The sequence below is a fragment of the Pan troglodytes genome, chromosome Y, assembly GCF_028858775.2.
Source record: "Pan troglodytes isolate AG18354 chromosome Y, NHGRI_mPanTro3-v2.0_pri, whole genome shotgun sequence".
Classification (NCBI taxonomy): Eukaryota; Metazoa; Chordata; class Mammalia; order Primates; family Hominidae; genus Pan; species Pan troglodytes.
In genome coordinates, this window is record NC_072422.2 from 24,174,714 (window position 1) to 24,190,650 (window position 15,937).

General features: G+C 38.2%; 2 pseudogenes; one reads left to right on the forward strand and one right to left on the reverse strand.

Annotated features, from left to right (window-relative positions):
- The window catches only part of LOC744852 (RNA-binding motif protein, Y chromosome, family 1 member F/J-like), a 193,395-nt pseudogene that overhangs the window by 108,553 nt on the left and 68,905 nt on the right, over nucleotides 1-15,937 (reverse strand).
- On the forward strand, nucleotides 4,037-5,361 carry LOC134809388 (proline-rich protein, Y-linked-like; annotated as a pseudogene).

A 15,937-nucleotide genomic window follows, 5' to 3' on the forward strand; every position in this document is an offset into this window, starting at 1 on the left:
AATATACACTAGCTTATTTTAAACTTTCAGTTAGTCGAATAGAGACCTAAATATTATTTTAAACATAGTTCAAAAATTCATGTGGATAATGGGCAAAATGGCAAGTTTTTATTTTTATTCATTTCCTGTTGGTTTTATACCTTTCATTCTCTCTTCTCTCCCTTCCTTATTCCCTCCCTCCCTCCAACCTTCCTTCCTTCCCTTCTTCCTTCCTTCCTTCCTTCCTTCCTCCCTCTCTCTTTTTCTCTCTTTGATTTTTTTTGAAGACAGAATTCTGCTCTGTTGCCTAGGCTGGTGTGCAGTGGCATGATCTCAGCTCACTACAACCTCCCCATCCTGGGTTCAAGCAATTGTCCAGTCACAGCCTCCTGAGCAGCTGCCACTGCAGGCATATGACACCGATCCTATCTATTTTTCCTTTTTTGTATTTTTAGTAGAGACCGGTTTTCACAATATTTGCTCAGGCTGGTCTTGAACTCCTGTCCTCAAGTGATCCACCCACCTCAGACTCTCAAAGTGCTGGGATTCCAGGCATAAGCCACAATACCCACCCAGTTTTATTCATTTCTCTCTTCAGTGATCTCTCCTATCTATTTTAGTATTTTATTATTTGTTTTTATTTCTGAGACAGAGTCTCACTCTGGTGCCCAGGCTGGAGCACAGTGGCATAATCTTAATACAGGGCAAACTCTGTCCCCAGGGTTTGGGATAATATGCATGGGCCACCAAGGCTGGCTAGCTTTCATATGATATTAGACATGAGATCTTGCCATGTTGTCCAGGCTCGTCTCAAACTCCTGACATCAAGAAATCTGCCCACCTTGGCCTGCCAAACTGCTGGGAACGCACCTGTGAGCCTCTGTGCCCTGCCTCGTATCTGTTTTAAAGCTCAGTAGATAAGCAATATTGTCTTCCTGGAATGCTTTATGTTCACAAAAAAACTATAACACTATTATTTAGGTCTTTCGGATAAAGTGTGGTAACACACAAAACATACACGCACAGACACAGACACAGTCAGTGATCAAAAAATCAGTGTAGGCCACGACCTAAAATGAAAGGTGAGCTGCTGCAGTTGCCTAGAATTAAACCAGACCAGAGTTGACCCATACCAGGCCGAGAGATGTGAACAGAGGCTTTCCAAAAGGTCTATCAGATACATGTTAGGTTATTCTCCAGCCATAGCAAAGGGACATTAAAGATCTGTTGTGTTTTGAAGAGTCTTGATGGTTTGACTTTTCCAGGGTATTAGCATTCGTGACATTGGCCTTTAAAGCTCTCCACAATTATTCAAATCAGTAGACAACTCAGTTTTTCTAGGAGTCTAAAGAGCTTTTCAAAATTATCTAAAATGTAATGGCTTAAAACAATCATTATAATTTACTAACTCTCAGTCTCTGCAATCTTCCATAGTCTCTCAGCCAAATGATTGTGGTTCAGGGGCACTCAGGAGGATGCAGTCTAGTGATGGCTCAGGATGGGGACATTGTCAGTTGTCTTCCTGTCTCCCTGGTGCCATGGCTAGCATGACTCAAATAGCTGGGGCTGGAATGCTGAGATCCTTGGGCATCTCCTATTTCTATGAGTCTTTCCATGGCATGTCCCTTCTGTATAGTGTTATCAGGGTGTTAGACTTCGTGATGTACTGGTCCAGGGCTCTCCTAAGGGGTTTGTCCCCATGAGAGCAGGAGACTTAGGCACAGCTGTGTCACCTTTTCTAGCCTAGGCCAGAGGTGGCCCAGTATCTAGAAAATGCTTGCCGTGTTTTCTATTAGAAAGCATTAGAAGCAAGTACTATGTTCAGTTACATCAGGAATATTTTCAAATGAGTTTGAGAAGAATTTCAAAGTGTGTTTTAGACCACTACAGTGGCCATGCCTAATCAATAATTATTTTTATAAGTGCTGGATGGGTTTTACCCAACACAATAGCAGATACAGACTTTTAACCTTGAAACCTATATGTCATAGCTCTGAACATTTGGTTACATGTATAAATAACTCTCAAGCAAAAATAGATTTTGAAATGACAGCTATAAATAAATAAAATAAATGAGATAAACTCATAAATATCTGGATGAAATGCTTGTAAACATGTCAGCCTTAAAAATGTCAAGAGGTCTGATGTGCCACTATTTTACTATTTCTATGGGTATTACTTGGACAGGAGGACAAGGACTCAGGGGTCTGCTGGTCCATCTCTGCACCTTGAAACAGCAGCTGGGGCACCAGAAGTAACCCTTACAGCCAACACCATGTAGTGAGGACAAGGAGTCCATCTGGGTTAAAGAGGTTGTGAACATAATGTGACCTGGAGGAGAAGTACACCTGGTAGGGCGACTAGGATCCAGGGCTCCGGCACACATTGAAATCCCCCATGCCCAGCTGTAGTGGAATGAATCTCTCAGCTTGTGCTGGGCTTCCAGGTATGTTCAGGAAGCAGCTCCCTGGGCTGAAAAGGATCCCCCCCCTTCACTTGCCATGCAGGAGTGTGAGGCTTGTGGCCTCCACTCTGTCTGTTCCAGCTCTTTCCCTTCCCATTATCCCGCTGCTGGGTAAGGTGGCAGGACCCCGGAATGTAGAAGGGCCCTGGGTTGTTGACAGTGCCTGTGGGTGGCCATGTACTAGGAGGAGAGTCCCCACTGAGCCTCCCATGAGCTTGGCGGCTGGGAAGGAACAGTCCTGGGGCACTGGCTGGTCCAGAGTCCAGGGACCATTCCCGGAGAATGCTGGGGGGATGTTTTAAGCCTGTGGATCTGCAATATAGGTGGAAGAGCTGTATCTGCCATGGCTGACATCATCAGGGCAAGACACCCACTGGGTGGAGAGTTGGGCTTATGCATTTTACCCCTGTCTTGAAGAGACCATGCATGCCTGCCTCTCCTGGGACCAGTGATACTGGAGACCCCCCTCTGGGTCCACTCATGACCATAAGCTTAGGATGCTGTGTGCCTTGCTTCCTATCCGCCCAGGTGAGGCATCCTGGAGAGGATGCGTGGGGAGAAGCTTGTGTGCGCACATGAAGCACTGGAACTGGCTGTCACCGGCCTGTTTCTGAGCTCCCACCTGACTAAGTGATAAGTGTCTCATCTACCTGACCCCGCAGCCCGGGTTCCTCCTCCACCTACCGACCCATGCCCTCTTGGGGAGAATGCCAGCCTCCCTGGAGACTCAGGCCCTGCCGGACCCACATGCTGTCCTCCTGTCTCATGGGCTGGACACTCTCTGGTGCACAGGGATTCCCAGACAACGAATCCCAAAGCCCCGCAGTTTCCATTGCTTCTTCCCTGAATGCCCCGACTGAACACACAGGAAGATAGAAACAGCTGCTAGGTTTCATTTCCCTCCGGATGTCATTTCAGGTCCATGACATCTCCTCTATGTAGCTCACGCCAGCCACCCTTTTCCTCCTCCCTCTGCCGTTTGGAGAACCATGAGGACTCTGCGTCTCCCTAGCGCGCAGGCTTCTCAGGTCCTGAAGTTGGATTGCGAAACCTGGTGGCTCCCTGTTTCCCAGCTCAAGAGCTGAGTTTGAGGCACACCTGTGGGCGGGAGTGTGTCCCCCAAGAAACCAAGGTACACAAAGGTACACAGGCACAGGTGTGCATACTCGTGCACCAGCTCAGACACGCAGGTGGGAACATGCCCACACTCACACTTGTATGAGGGAAACTGTGTGTCTACACCAATACTCAGGTGAGCCTTAATGCTCAGCCACATTGCTTCGCTGGACACACACAGAAGGTTCCTTGCCATTTAATTGATCATCTACAGTGGGATCTATTTTTAGTTTTATACTTTTTTAATTTACCAAAGTATGTTGCATTCTTTCCCCCATCATGAAAACGACTGATACAAGGAGGAAGAGCACTTTTCATAACAAATTACTTTATCTGCATCTATAGTATTAAGGTACTTTACAAATTTTATGTCTGTTTTTTAATGTCATAGGAAATGTCTCAGGGCTGGGGAAGCATGAGTGAGGGTGGCAGAGGGAGAAAGCATGTCAAGGGACCCTGGAGTTACTGAAACAGAACATGATAGGACTGGCCACTCTAGAAGGACGTAGACCTGGGTTCGCCCTCCTGTGCACCTCTGCGTGGAGGGTAAGAGGGCCTTAGTTGAGCCTAACTGAGCCCCAGGTGTTAACAGGCCTCAAGGCGTGGAAGGGACCCACGTGCACCAGCTAGGTTTTGTTTCCCTCCAAATATCATCTCAGATCCATGGCATCTCCTCTAGGTAGCTTGAGCCAGCCACCCTTTTCCTCCTCCCTCTGTCATTTGTGAGAACCATGAGGACTCTTCGCGTCTCCCTAGCGTGTAGGCTTCAGGGGTCCTGAATTTGGATTGCCAAACCTGGTGGTGCCCTGCTTCCCAGCGCAAGAGCTGAGTCTGAGGCACATCTGTGGGCCGGAGTGTGGGCCCCCCCAGACCAAGGTATACAAAGGCACACAGTCACGGGTGTGCACACGTTCCCATTCCATCTCCCTTCTGGCTCACCATCCATCTGCTGACAACTTCCACTCAATGAAACCTTGCACTTATTCTCCAAGCCCACGTGTGAGCCAATTCTTCAGGTACACCAAAGTAGGAAACCCCGGGATCCAGAAAGCCTTCTGTTTTTGCGGTAAGGCAGAGTGTCTTCTTGAGCTAACACAAGACGCCTACAGATGGATAAACTAAATTAACATCGTATATAACACATGGCCGCTGGGGATTCGGGAGCTGTAAACATTCACCCCTAGATGCTGCCTGGGATCGGAGCCGCACAACCTGTCCTCATTGCTCGCTCCGGAGGCCGGGCAGGAACCTCTGCCAAAGCTTCTACCTCAGCCGCTGGCAGGCCATGCGGCCTGGGGCATTCACGGAGCTCCAACGAGTCTGTTACTGGCTGGGGAGTGCTGGGGCCAGGGCATGGCCGTGCCCGCTGATCGTCCTCCTGCCTCTCCATATCGGACTTCTCCTCGACCACCACCTGGACCACTGCCACGATATCGTCCACAGCAGCACCTTCTCCTCCCCCCTAGGGCGCCTCCACGCTCTGTGCCCTGGCTGCCCTCTCCAGCAGAGCCTCCAATTTGAACGGGGTACACTGTGCGCTCCACGTCTGTGTAAGTATATCCTTAAAATATACTTAAAAAAACAACAACAACAAAAAACTTAAAAGCGTTCCCATTTCTCCACATCCTCTCCGACATCTGTTGTTCCCTCACTTTTTAATGATCTCCATTCTAACTGGCATGAGATGGTATCTCATTGTATTTGCAAGGTCATGGATGAAGCTGGAAACCATCATACTAAGCAAACTATCACAAGGACAGAAAACCAAACACCGCATGTTCTCACTGATAAGTGAGAGTTGAACAATGAGAACACATGGACACAGGGCAGGGAACATCACCCACCGAGGCCGGTCGCGGGGGTGGGGGGTTGAGGGAGGGATAGCATTTGGAGAAATACCTAATGTAAATGACGAGTTGATGGGGGCAGCTAACAAACATGGAACATGTATCCCTATGTTACAAACCTGCACGTTGTGTACATGTACCCTAGAACTTACAGGATAATAAAACAAAACAAAAAAAAAAAAAGAAAAAAAAAACCTTAAAATTAAAAATAGCTCTCCAAACCCAAATACTAAATAGAAAATGAGAATCAAGTGGCCTAGAATGTAACTTAAATGAAAATGTCACAAACATTCAGCAGATAGTTTCTAAATGCCACAATAAGCCTGGCAGTCTGCAAGAAGCTCAGAAAAACACTGTTTCCTTGCTATTTTGAGTGTGCAGTAGGAACAGGTACAGAGATAAATGAGGAATAGTAAGTGTGATAACTGCTGTAATAGGCAAATACAGGCAATATAACTGCAAATAAGGGCAACGATTTTGATAAGCAAAACATTAATAAAAGATGAAACGTTAAAAAAAAGACTCATGATTTTAATAAACATTGCCTTCTTCACTCCAGAAGAAAACTCATGCCTCTGCTTTACTGGTTGACATGTTCTTAAAGAGATGTAACAGCTCTGATTTCTGTTACTAAATCACATTTTCGTCACTTATGAAACACAAGTTTAAAATTCCTTTTGAAGGTCAAATGAGAATATTTGCTGTTACTGGATGAACTGTCAAGTGCTACCCAAATATTATTTTCTCACAGGGATTGATACCATGTGTATGTCACATGGTCAATGTAGCATTCTCATAAAGGAAACCTTGAAATGTGTCTGCTGCTCAGTTTTTATTTTTCAGCTGTTTCAGTCGTTGTTATTTATCATATGCTTCCTAGGGGCTTTTGAATTTTAATGAGAATATGTAAAAACCGAAAAGAGAAGGACAATGAAATTGCAAGACTACAGTCATAATAATTTCATTGATTAATTCAATTGTTTATAGAGCAAGATTACATTATATTTCTCCCAAAAGATTCTTGGAGAAATTCTAAGATGATGCACCCAGTGTTTGAAATGGCTGTAAAGTTGTTGCTTAAGTTAGAGCTGTTTTTAGAGCATGAAGATACATTAATAGTTTCATGTATTAAAACACAGAAAATAGGATTTTTAGTGCTAGTTGCTCTCACCAGAAATAATCATAGCTTTTAAACTGTTCTTTATGTCAAAATAAACTTTTCATTTTCCCACCTCATGTTTTGGATGCGGCATGTATTTTTAAATGCATTTTCACCCTTATGTGCTTCTGTGAGAAACTGTGGATTTAAGTTCATATCATAATTATCTTACAGCTTCACTTGTCTGTTCCTAAAGGTTCACGGAAGTAAAAAATTCCATTTATGCTTGTATCTTTCAGCAACCTCATTTCAGATAACAGTGCACATTACTGCAGAAATCACATGATACAGGTCCAAAGGAAGAAGAAGAAGAAAGCAAGTTTTTAAGTCTATACATTTGTAACACTGTATCAGAAACTCCGTAGTCATAGTGAAATAAAAAAGTGATCACAGTCAATTCCATCTCATACCTAGACTGAAATAAGAACCTTCAAAAGAAAAGAAAGTTAAGCATTTTGGGCTTGTCAAAATTTTCCTATATAGATAAAATTATTGGTGACTTTCTCTCACTAGAAAACATAAACAAAAATCCATGCTTTATATATGTATAAATAAAAATATTTTTATTTCTATCAGTTGCAACATGCAAGCAAGTAATAAAGTAAAAGTACAATAATAAAATGATATAAGGAGATTTCTCTGTGTAAAAGAATTCCATTGATACTATTAATTAAAAAAAAAAACCCCATAGAGAAACTACATGGCTGCTTTTTAGTACTACTACTTTTTAGTATTTTACTTACATTTTAAATAATCAACAAATTAAAGGAAATTCTTAATCATTGTTTATTACCAACGACATTATTCTACTCGAGTAATCGTTTGAGATTACATATTTTAAATAAAACATTAAAAACAAATTGTATTGAGTGATATTAGCTTTCGATGAATACTTCTGTATTTGTAGTCATGTGAAGTATAACTTTCTCCTCAAAATGGATCTTTTATAAAACCAGTGTTAATGTTTTCTCTGATACAAACTCTGGGATTTCTCATGGCTTTACTATATCCATACATTACATGCTTCCAGAAAGTAGGATTCAAACAGATGGAAAAATTATATTTCTGACAAAATTCTAGGAAAGGGAATGGTAAAATGGGAGAATAATTTCTAAATTTCTAACTGTTGATCAATGGATTTGGATACATTTAGATGTAGACAAATATTTACACACTGCAAGTTTGCCCTTGTGTATATACATTTAAATGAGATACTCATATGTATGGGTTGTGTAATCTTTGAATTAATCCTCAATTTTACATATGGGAAATTTGACAAGAGTTTACCCTTATCAAATACTCAATTTGAAGTACTATACTCAATTTGATGTAAAGCTAACAAAATCTCTGTCAACATCATTTCAATTAATCCAATATTGTTAACTGCTGATAGCTTCATTCTCCTTGTCCCCTGTTGGTAGCCTGAAAGCTGATTCTCACTCTAATTCAGCACTCAGGTTCCCATCCACAAGGGACTGTCAGTTTGCTGTGGATTGTGACCTCTGACTCCACCACTTTGGTCCTATAACAGTCCTACCTTTGCATATTTAATGAACTTGGTACATGGTTAAAAAGATAAAATTGCAGTGAAATGTCAGACCATGCTGTGAAATATTCCATTGTTTCTATATCTCTAATTGACCTTTCATGTTATAGAGGAAAAGAAAAATAATGCAATACATTTCTTAGTATCCAGTCCAATGCACTCCTTCTTATTAATACACCAAACCCATCCCTTCAAGGCACTGACATCTAAGGAGGGTGGTTTTTACTTGGAAGGGGGCAGGTCAGCTCTCTTTTCCCACAGCCCCACAGAGCTCTGTGTTCTTCTGCAGACAATGAGGCAGCTATCCGTTGAGCCTTGGTAAAAAGTAAAAATAAGTCCCACTGTAGATGACCAGTTAAATGGCAGGGGACCTTCTGTGTGTGTCTAGCGAGGGAATGTGGCTGAGCATTAAAGCCCACCTCTTAGGTCACTTCAGGTTCCCCAATTCTGAAGTATGAGTGTTACTGTTCCCTGATGGGCCTTTCTCCCCCAGACCAGGGATGGCCTGTGATTTCTCACTGCAGGCTCTTCCCTGAGCCTTGAGTTCTCCAGGTGTGTGCCCTCCAGCATTTTCCTGTTTCAATATGAGTCTGTTTCCAATGCAGTGTGCTTTCTACAATACTGCAGTGTTATCTCATTACATATATTTGACAAAACAAGTTACAAACTATAACTAATGTGAGAAGAAAGTAAATGGTATGGAATAAGGAAGAAAAATGAAACACTGTGTCAGCAAGGAATAATTTTTACTTTATATAACAGAAAAAGTAAACATGAATTAAACAAACAGGGATTTCTAGTTTTCACATGTGAACCAGCCATACTTAAGCAGTTGCTGCCTTTGATCAGTGGCTCTGCTGCACTGTAGTAGCAGGGCTGCACAGTAGCAGCAGTAATTTTTTTTTTTTTTTTTTTTTTTGTATTTTCTCCAAGGCGAAACCTAGCTCAAATCCAACACCATATTGGGTCCAGTTGTTGCTATCCAGCTTTGCCCACACTCTTGTTTGTGGGAGTCTTATCAGCTTCCAGTTTATGCAGCTACTTTAAGGGTGTATTTTTGCTTGTCATGTGAAACTGCTGCTTGAGATTGGCTTTTCTCCTGCAATCACCTAGTATTTTTCCTGTCTCAAATTATGTGCCTTGCTCATTTTTCTCCTCAGGACACTATAGGATATTCTTTAGCTGACTCTTTTGAAGAGGGTTGGTAAACCAGTTTCATTTCCGTCAAATACTTCTGAGAATTCCTGAGAAACTTATTCATGTCTCAGCTAAAAACCTAGCACTGGACCACTGCCCACTGCCTGCTCAGCTGCGTGTTACTACTTCTTTCTTTAGATGAGATCCCCTAAACAGCAACCGCATGGGTCCCCCACACTTCCACTAAAGACAAACATCCAATGTTTAAAACATTTTAAATCTTAGATATAGCATAAAAGGATTATAAGATACAAAACACAAATGGGATACATATATTAAGAAACAAAATTTTAGCCAGTACCAGTCTTTGACAAAAAAGTTAACCATTTTAACTCTACAGTATAAATGTATTTACAAATAAAGTATATGCATAGAGAAATGTTTTTTGCATTGTACATACTTTCTCCAGTGATGTCTTAGACACTCATTTCAAATAGGCCATTGATCGAATTTCAACTATATCCTATAATGAAAATAATAGAGTAGAAGTTTTTTATTTTTATTTATTTATTTTTTTTTAGCAGATCACATGTACACATTGGTCTTCCAGTTGTACTGAGTCTTTTGTGTGTGTGTGTGTGTGTATGTCAATGTAATTTTAGGTAGTTACAGAGAATATATTTAGTACAAATAATTAGAAATTAACCAGATTTTCTTTGTAATAAAAAAGAAAACGATTAACTTCAATTGAATATTTAATTGAACAGTAAAACTGGATAAGAATTTATTCTGCTCAGAGAAAAGATGTACTGTGCTTTGCAGACTGAAAGAGTTCTTTACTGAGTAACCCAGTATTTGCCTTTACCACAAAACTAGATTGGTTTTGCTAGACTCCTGTAGCCAGCTACCTGCAGAGAAGGAAATTCTACTAGAGAGAATTCTAAATTGAATATTAAATATTATTTCATTTGGGTGAAGCATTCACATATAATATTCTTTTACATTCAGCATAATTATAGAAGTTTAATTTTAATACGCTTTCCAAAAAACTAATTATAAAAATTAAAAAGAGAATTGTAATACCTCCTTTAAAAAGTTTTAGCCTGCTCAAATCTAACAAGTCTGCTCTGAAATACCTGAAAATAAGATATGAAATAAATAAGAAAAGAAAATACCGCAGAATGTACCAGACTTTTTTATGTATTGGCTGTGCACACATCTGCTAGCTTTTAGTAGCAGACAGAGTGCAGTCTACATAATTGTATTCATAATAGATGCCTATGCATGATATAGTCACACATAAATATTATTTCTCTGAAGATTGAAATAGAAAGCTAGGAAAACACAACATGACACATAAGCTGAATTACATTTAAGGAAGTGTGGATTATATAGTTAAATGATCTCTTCATGGGACTTCTTATCACTATCTCACTGGTTAGTCTAAGGATTAATTAGTTAAAGTTCCTAGACTCTTTCAAGCTAAGAAACACTGTGTAAGCGCTATGCTTTATCAGGGTAACATGAGAGTGAGGCATACATGATTTGCAAACTCACAGGCTCTTCGAAATGTGTGTCTAGCCTGATTGAGAGTTTTTTCTAACAGTGTTTTATGGATTGGAAAGTGCTTATCATATTTGAAGATGAAATATGCTCTATTGAAATCAGGCAAATCTGCAAAATCAATCTTTGTTCTATTTATTAGTAAAGTGATGTTTCTCAAAATAGAAGAAAACTTGTGATATGATTTTGAAGTTAATATATAATCAGGTAGAATTTTGACATCAATTATAACTTGCCTATTATCATGTGATTATCAGCTGAGAACAACTCAGCTGTTGTTCTCTTAATTAGTGCAACTGAAGTCTAGTTAATTTGCATAAAGGTAGCTATCCCATCTTTTATACTTTTAAAGACAGGAGACTGGTGCTTTGTGAATTTTTAATGTTTATGTAAATGTTATAAGCTGTGTATTATTTCACTTATTTTTTTGTTAACATTTTTGTTGAGAGCTGCCATTATTGATGGCATAGTTCTCAGTCTACTGAATTTCATTATGTTCCATTATGTGTTTATTGAAATGCTACAGTGAAAAGCCTTCCCTATGCCTCTGGGTACACATGTGGGAGAGTTTATAATGAAAATACTAGAAGAATGGCTGGACTGCAGTGTGCATACAGTTTTAACTTTGAGGGGATAAAATATTCTCCTTAGCTCCCAGGGCTACCACTTTATTACTGTTGTTCATCCATGCTAATCAGCTTTGCATTTGTCTTAGGTTTTTCATTTTTAATGAAGTATTATTATAAGTTACATTGATTAGAACCAGCATGTGTTTGTTAAATGTTCATTTTGTTTAATAATTATAGATAGCTATTGTCAGGGCTCTATCAGTATGTGAGGAAAATAAAATATTAACAGAATGATGACTTGAATAGGGGGATAAGTCTGAAAATCAACTTTATTTTCCTAACACAGTTTATACAAAACATAGTTAATGCTTCATTTTCAAGGACAGCATGTAGCAGAGTGCTTGACAATAAATCAATATACGCTGAGTCAGTATTGGCTAGTAATGGCTAGCTTCTTCCAGTCTTGCCTGGTGATGGAAGAAGTATTTAACATATTTTTTTTTCTATGTGGCTCACTCACGTGACACTGCCAGATCATCATATGGTGGGTTTGGGGAAAATGAAGGAAAAAGTAGGCTAGATATATGTAAATTATGTGTTAGAAATAGAAGCTTAGCCCACAAAGCGTAGTTAATTTGTCTGGCCACAGGGGTTTTGTCATCTCTCGTATACCTACAACTATTTATTTATAGGTTGTTTGCTAATGACTATTTTTAAAAAATCTGTTTCAGCAGCAATGACATAAAAACCCAAGTAGATATTTAATCAAAAACTGCTCAATTTCCCTTTCAATCAAATTATGGGCTGAAAGGTGCCAATAAACACACGGTGTAATCATAAAGCCTTGTAGTCCATGTTGGGACCATAAGGCTAAAAGTGATATCCTGAAATCCAGAATATGGAGGGTTGAGGGGAAAAACCAGCTGCTATTTAAGAAGGTAATACTTAGTTACATTAAGAAAACTATGCCTGAAGATGACATTTTCACAGGTTTAGTGTGTGAATTCGGAAAAATTAAGCATATAATTCTGAGATGCCTGGCTTTTTATTTACATCAGATTACTATTTTTTAAAATCAATTGTGTACATTTTTAATTCTAATTTTTCTGCACTTAAGAAATATTCATCAGTAATTGTTAGTATGTAAGCACCATAAGCTCCATTAACAGAAGAAATTCCAAAAGAGTTGGATAATGCCATTTAGATGTTTCAAACAGAAAATTGGATTAAAATGTGGTTTGAATTTTTAGTCAATCATTGGGACCAAAATAAAGCTGTGGAAATATTATTGTGCCAGAAAAAAAATTGAACAACATGATAAATGCTTTTTAAAGTTCACTTAAAAAGCTAAACATTGTTGATAACTTTTATTGGTGACAAGAAGAAGCAACTTCGGAAAAGCTCAAGTAACTTTATTTAAAAATCAGTATAATATTAAAATAAATGCATTTTCCAGAAAAGAACTACAGATAATTATTGTTAAGAAACAGATTACTTCATATAAATATGTTCTAGAATAATTATTCTGCCTACTATTTTAAATATATAAATAATAAATATAAAGAAGTTATTTTTCTGTTTTGCCTCAAGATATGTAATTGTGGTTTTTAAATTTTTGAAGCATTTTATTTTCAAAAATAGTTGGAAGATAACTATTTCATAGATCCATCAATACAATAAAAAAACCTGTAAGGAAATAATATAATAAATATTAAATAATTTTATATATGTTAGTACCCTTTGTTCTAAAAAAAGTTTCCATTGGAGCAACCAAAGTTTTAGTCACCCTAATTTTACTAAATATCATTAGATAGTCCTGTGATTGATGGAACCAAATTTCCATTCCTTATACCCTTGACTACACTTGGTACTTTTATTTTAATAGTTGCCAAACTAATGAACAAAAGTTGGAATGTAATGTGGTTTTGATTTATATCCCCGGATTACTAATGAGCTCAAACATCTAGCCATTTTCCGTTGGTCGTTTAATTTTCATCTCTTCTAAAATGGATCCATTTACCTGTCCTGTTTTCCTCTACTGGTCTAGATTGTCTATATATTTTCTTGTCTATTTGTAAGTGTTATTTTGATTGATTTGGAAACTGGTATTTTTATGTATATTTTTCTTAGTGATTTTCTGGAATTTTATAAACCCCCAAGATAATTTTTATAATTTACAATCTGAAGATTTTCAAAAAGCTAACTCAGAAGTCATTTGTGGCTCTAATGCTAACTTCTAATGAAAAGATAATTTTTCCACTTTAGCAAAACATATTTTAAACATATTAATGAGAAAGCACTAAAGTGCTCAATTCTTTTTCATAAAACTTGCATTTAAATAGTCATTTCAATAAAATCCTTTACCCTTACAGCAAGAACCAATCATTAAATATTGATTACCTGGCTCCTGCCTGGTTTTCTAAATATTTCACAATTGTCATTTTGGTAACAATGGCTTAGCATACTTGTTAGAATTGCTGGTTCTCCAGGTCTCATTTCAAATGATTGAACCAGGATTTTGATGGAAAATAATGAGAATTGTCTGGATATGTTTTTTATGACCCATGTAATTATTTGGGGCTGTTTGTGAAGCTCTGGTCTGACACATAAGATAAAGTAAAACAACAACAACAAAAACAAAAGAATCAAACAAAGAACATCAAGTCAGGAGTCAGGAATAAATACCTTATCTTTTCCTCACTCCCACCTTCTCAAGTCATATGCCCCTATCTTCTTTCTCATTCTTGGTAAATGCTACCGCAATTATCTAGCACTTCACAGGAGTAATTAACCTGCTAGTCTGCAATTTAGCAAAAAGTAAGAAACCTATTTCTGAACATTTTCTTTAGGATTATGTTTCTAGCTATACACTGTGTATAAGTTAATGCTATCAATAAGTCTAAAATAGCAATATTTAAAAAAAAAAATTGTCTACTCTGGCAAAATTACCTTCTGTAAATGATCCACTGCTACTAAGATTACATTGACATTTTGGAGACTGTACTGACATTTGAATTTCACATATTCATGGAATATTGGAAAGCGTCTTCAGATGTCAGCATCTGTAATGATAAGAGTTAATATTTGTATTAACTTCCAAATTTTTCTGTTTTAAAGCAGGTGTGCAGGTATTGGATAAACAGCTAGGCCACTGAAGCATAACTGTAGTTAAATTTGTAAAGGTTTTGGTGAAGTTGCACATGACAACATCTCCACAGGAAATTTAGATTTTTGGCTCACCTTGGAGATGTTCAAGAAAAGGACATTTTTTTTGTTCTTAATGATTCCCCAGCTGGTTCTTAAAGGGAGATAGCATGATATTGTGGCGAGACGCAGTTCTGTAATCTGATATTAGACTTTAAGATAAGCTAACTATTTTGAGACCCAAATTGCAGATGTATGAAGTGGGGTCTAAAATATCTACTACGTGTATGTGTATTTATAAAGATTATATAATAACAATTGATTCTATTTGACTTGTACTGTTCTGTAAAACGGAGACATCATTTAACTTTGTTACTTAGTATAGCTTCATATGCACGTTTTTAAGTAACATTTATCTCGTGATAAAGAAAATAGTAATACTGGCAGAAACTGGTACTTACTCTAACATTTGACTTTGCAGAACTCCAGCTGTTCTGTAAAGAAACTGACGTGAATTGGAAAAAAAAAAAGTGGACAATTGAAGGTTGTTTAGGGGAGTCTTTATTTACTAAGTCTATATTTTTGGAACTTTATTTACTAAGTGTATAATTTTGGGAGAGGACACACAAACTGTGAAGTGTTGGATGTGAATGATGAAGACTCATTGAGAAAAGGCTGCCTCAGGGATCATCCTCTACATTTCTATCTTGAAATATAGGATACTTAGCACGGTGAATTTCTGAAATAGTGGAATCCTGTAGGAGGAAACATGTTTGGAGGATGAAATGAAGGTCTGGTTTTGGTATGTGGAGATGTAAGGCATGCAGTTGGATATGCCAACTCTGAAGGTCGAACAAAGATCTGGCCTGAAGTTGGGAATTTTTTGATGGTCAGTATAGAAAGGGTGTTTTAGCCTTGAGAAAACCTAAGATCCATGACTGAGATCTGAACAACTTCAACACCTGTAGATTTAGTAAAGATGCCAAGAAAATACAGACCAAGTTCATATTAAAATCAATGGGAAAAGACAAAATACTTAGTGAGAGATATTCAGGCAACCAGCATTTAGCTAGCTATTAGCTAGCAAATTTGGGAAAAAACGAAATGTCTTTATAAAGAACTTTGCTCAGGTTTCCAAATATACAAAATAAAAACCACTCACAGTTTGGAAGTCAATATACAAAATTATATTACTGTAATGGTACTATTTAATGGTAATAGACAAAAATGAAAATTATTCTGAATTAAATCAATAGTATGTTTTCTATCACTGTCTTCCTCTTCTTCTCCATGTATATGTGTGTTGTTTTAACTCACTAAGCAATGACTCTTCTTAATCCCATTACTTTTTAACACTCCATTTTGTTTTTCATATGTGCAATATTACAGTGCCCAATAGAGAAGAAATGCAGA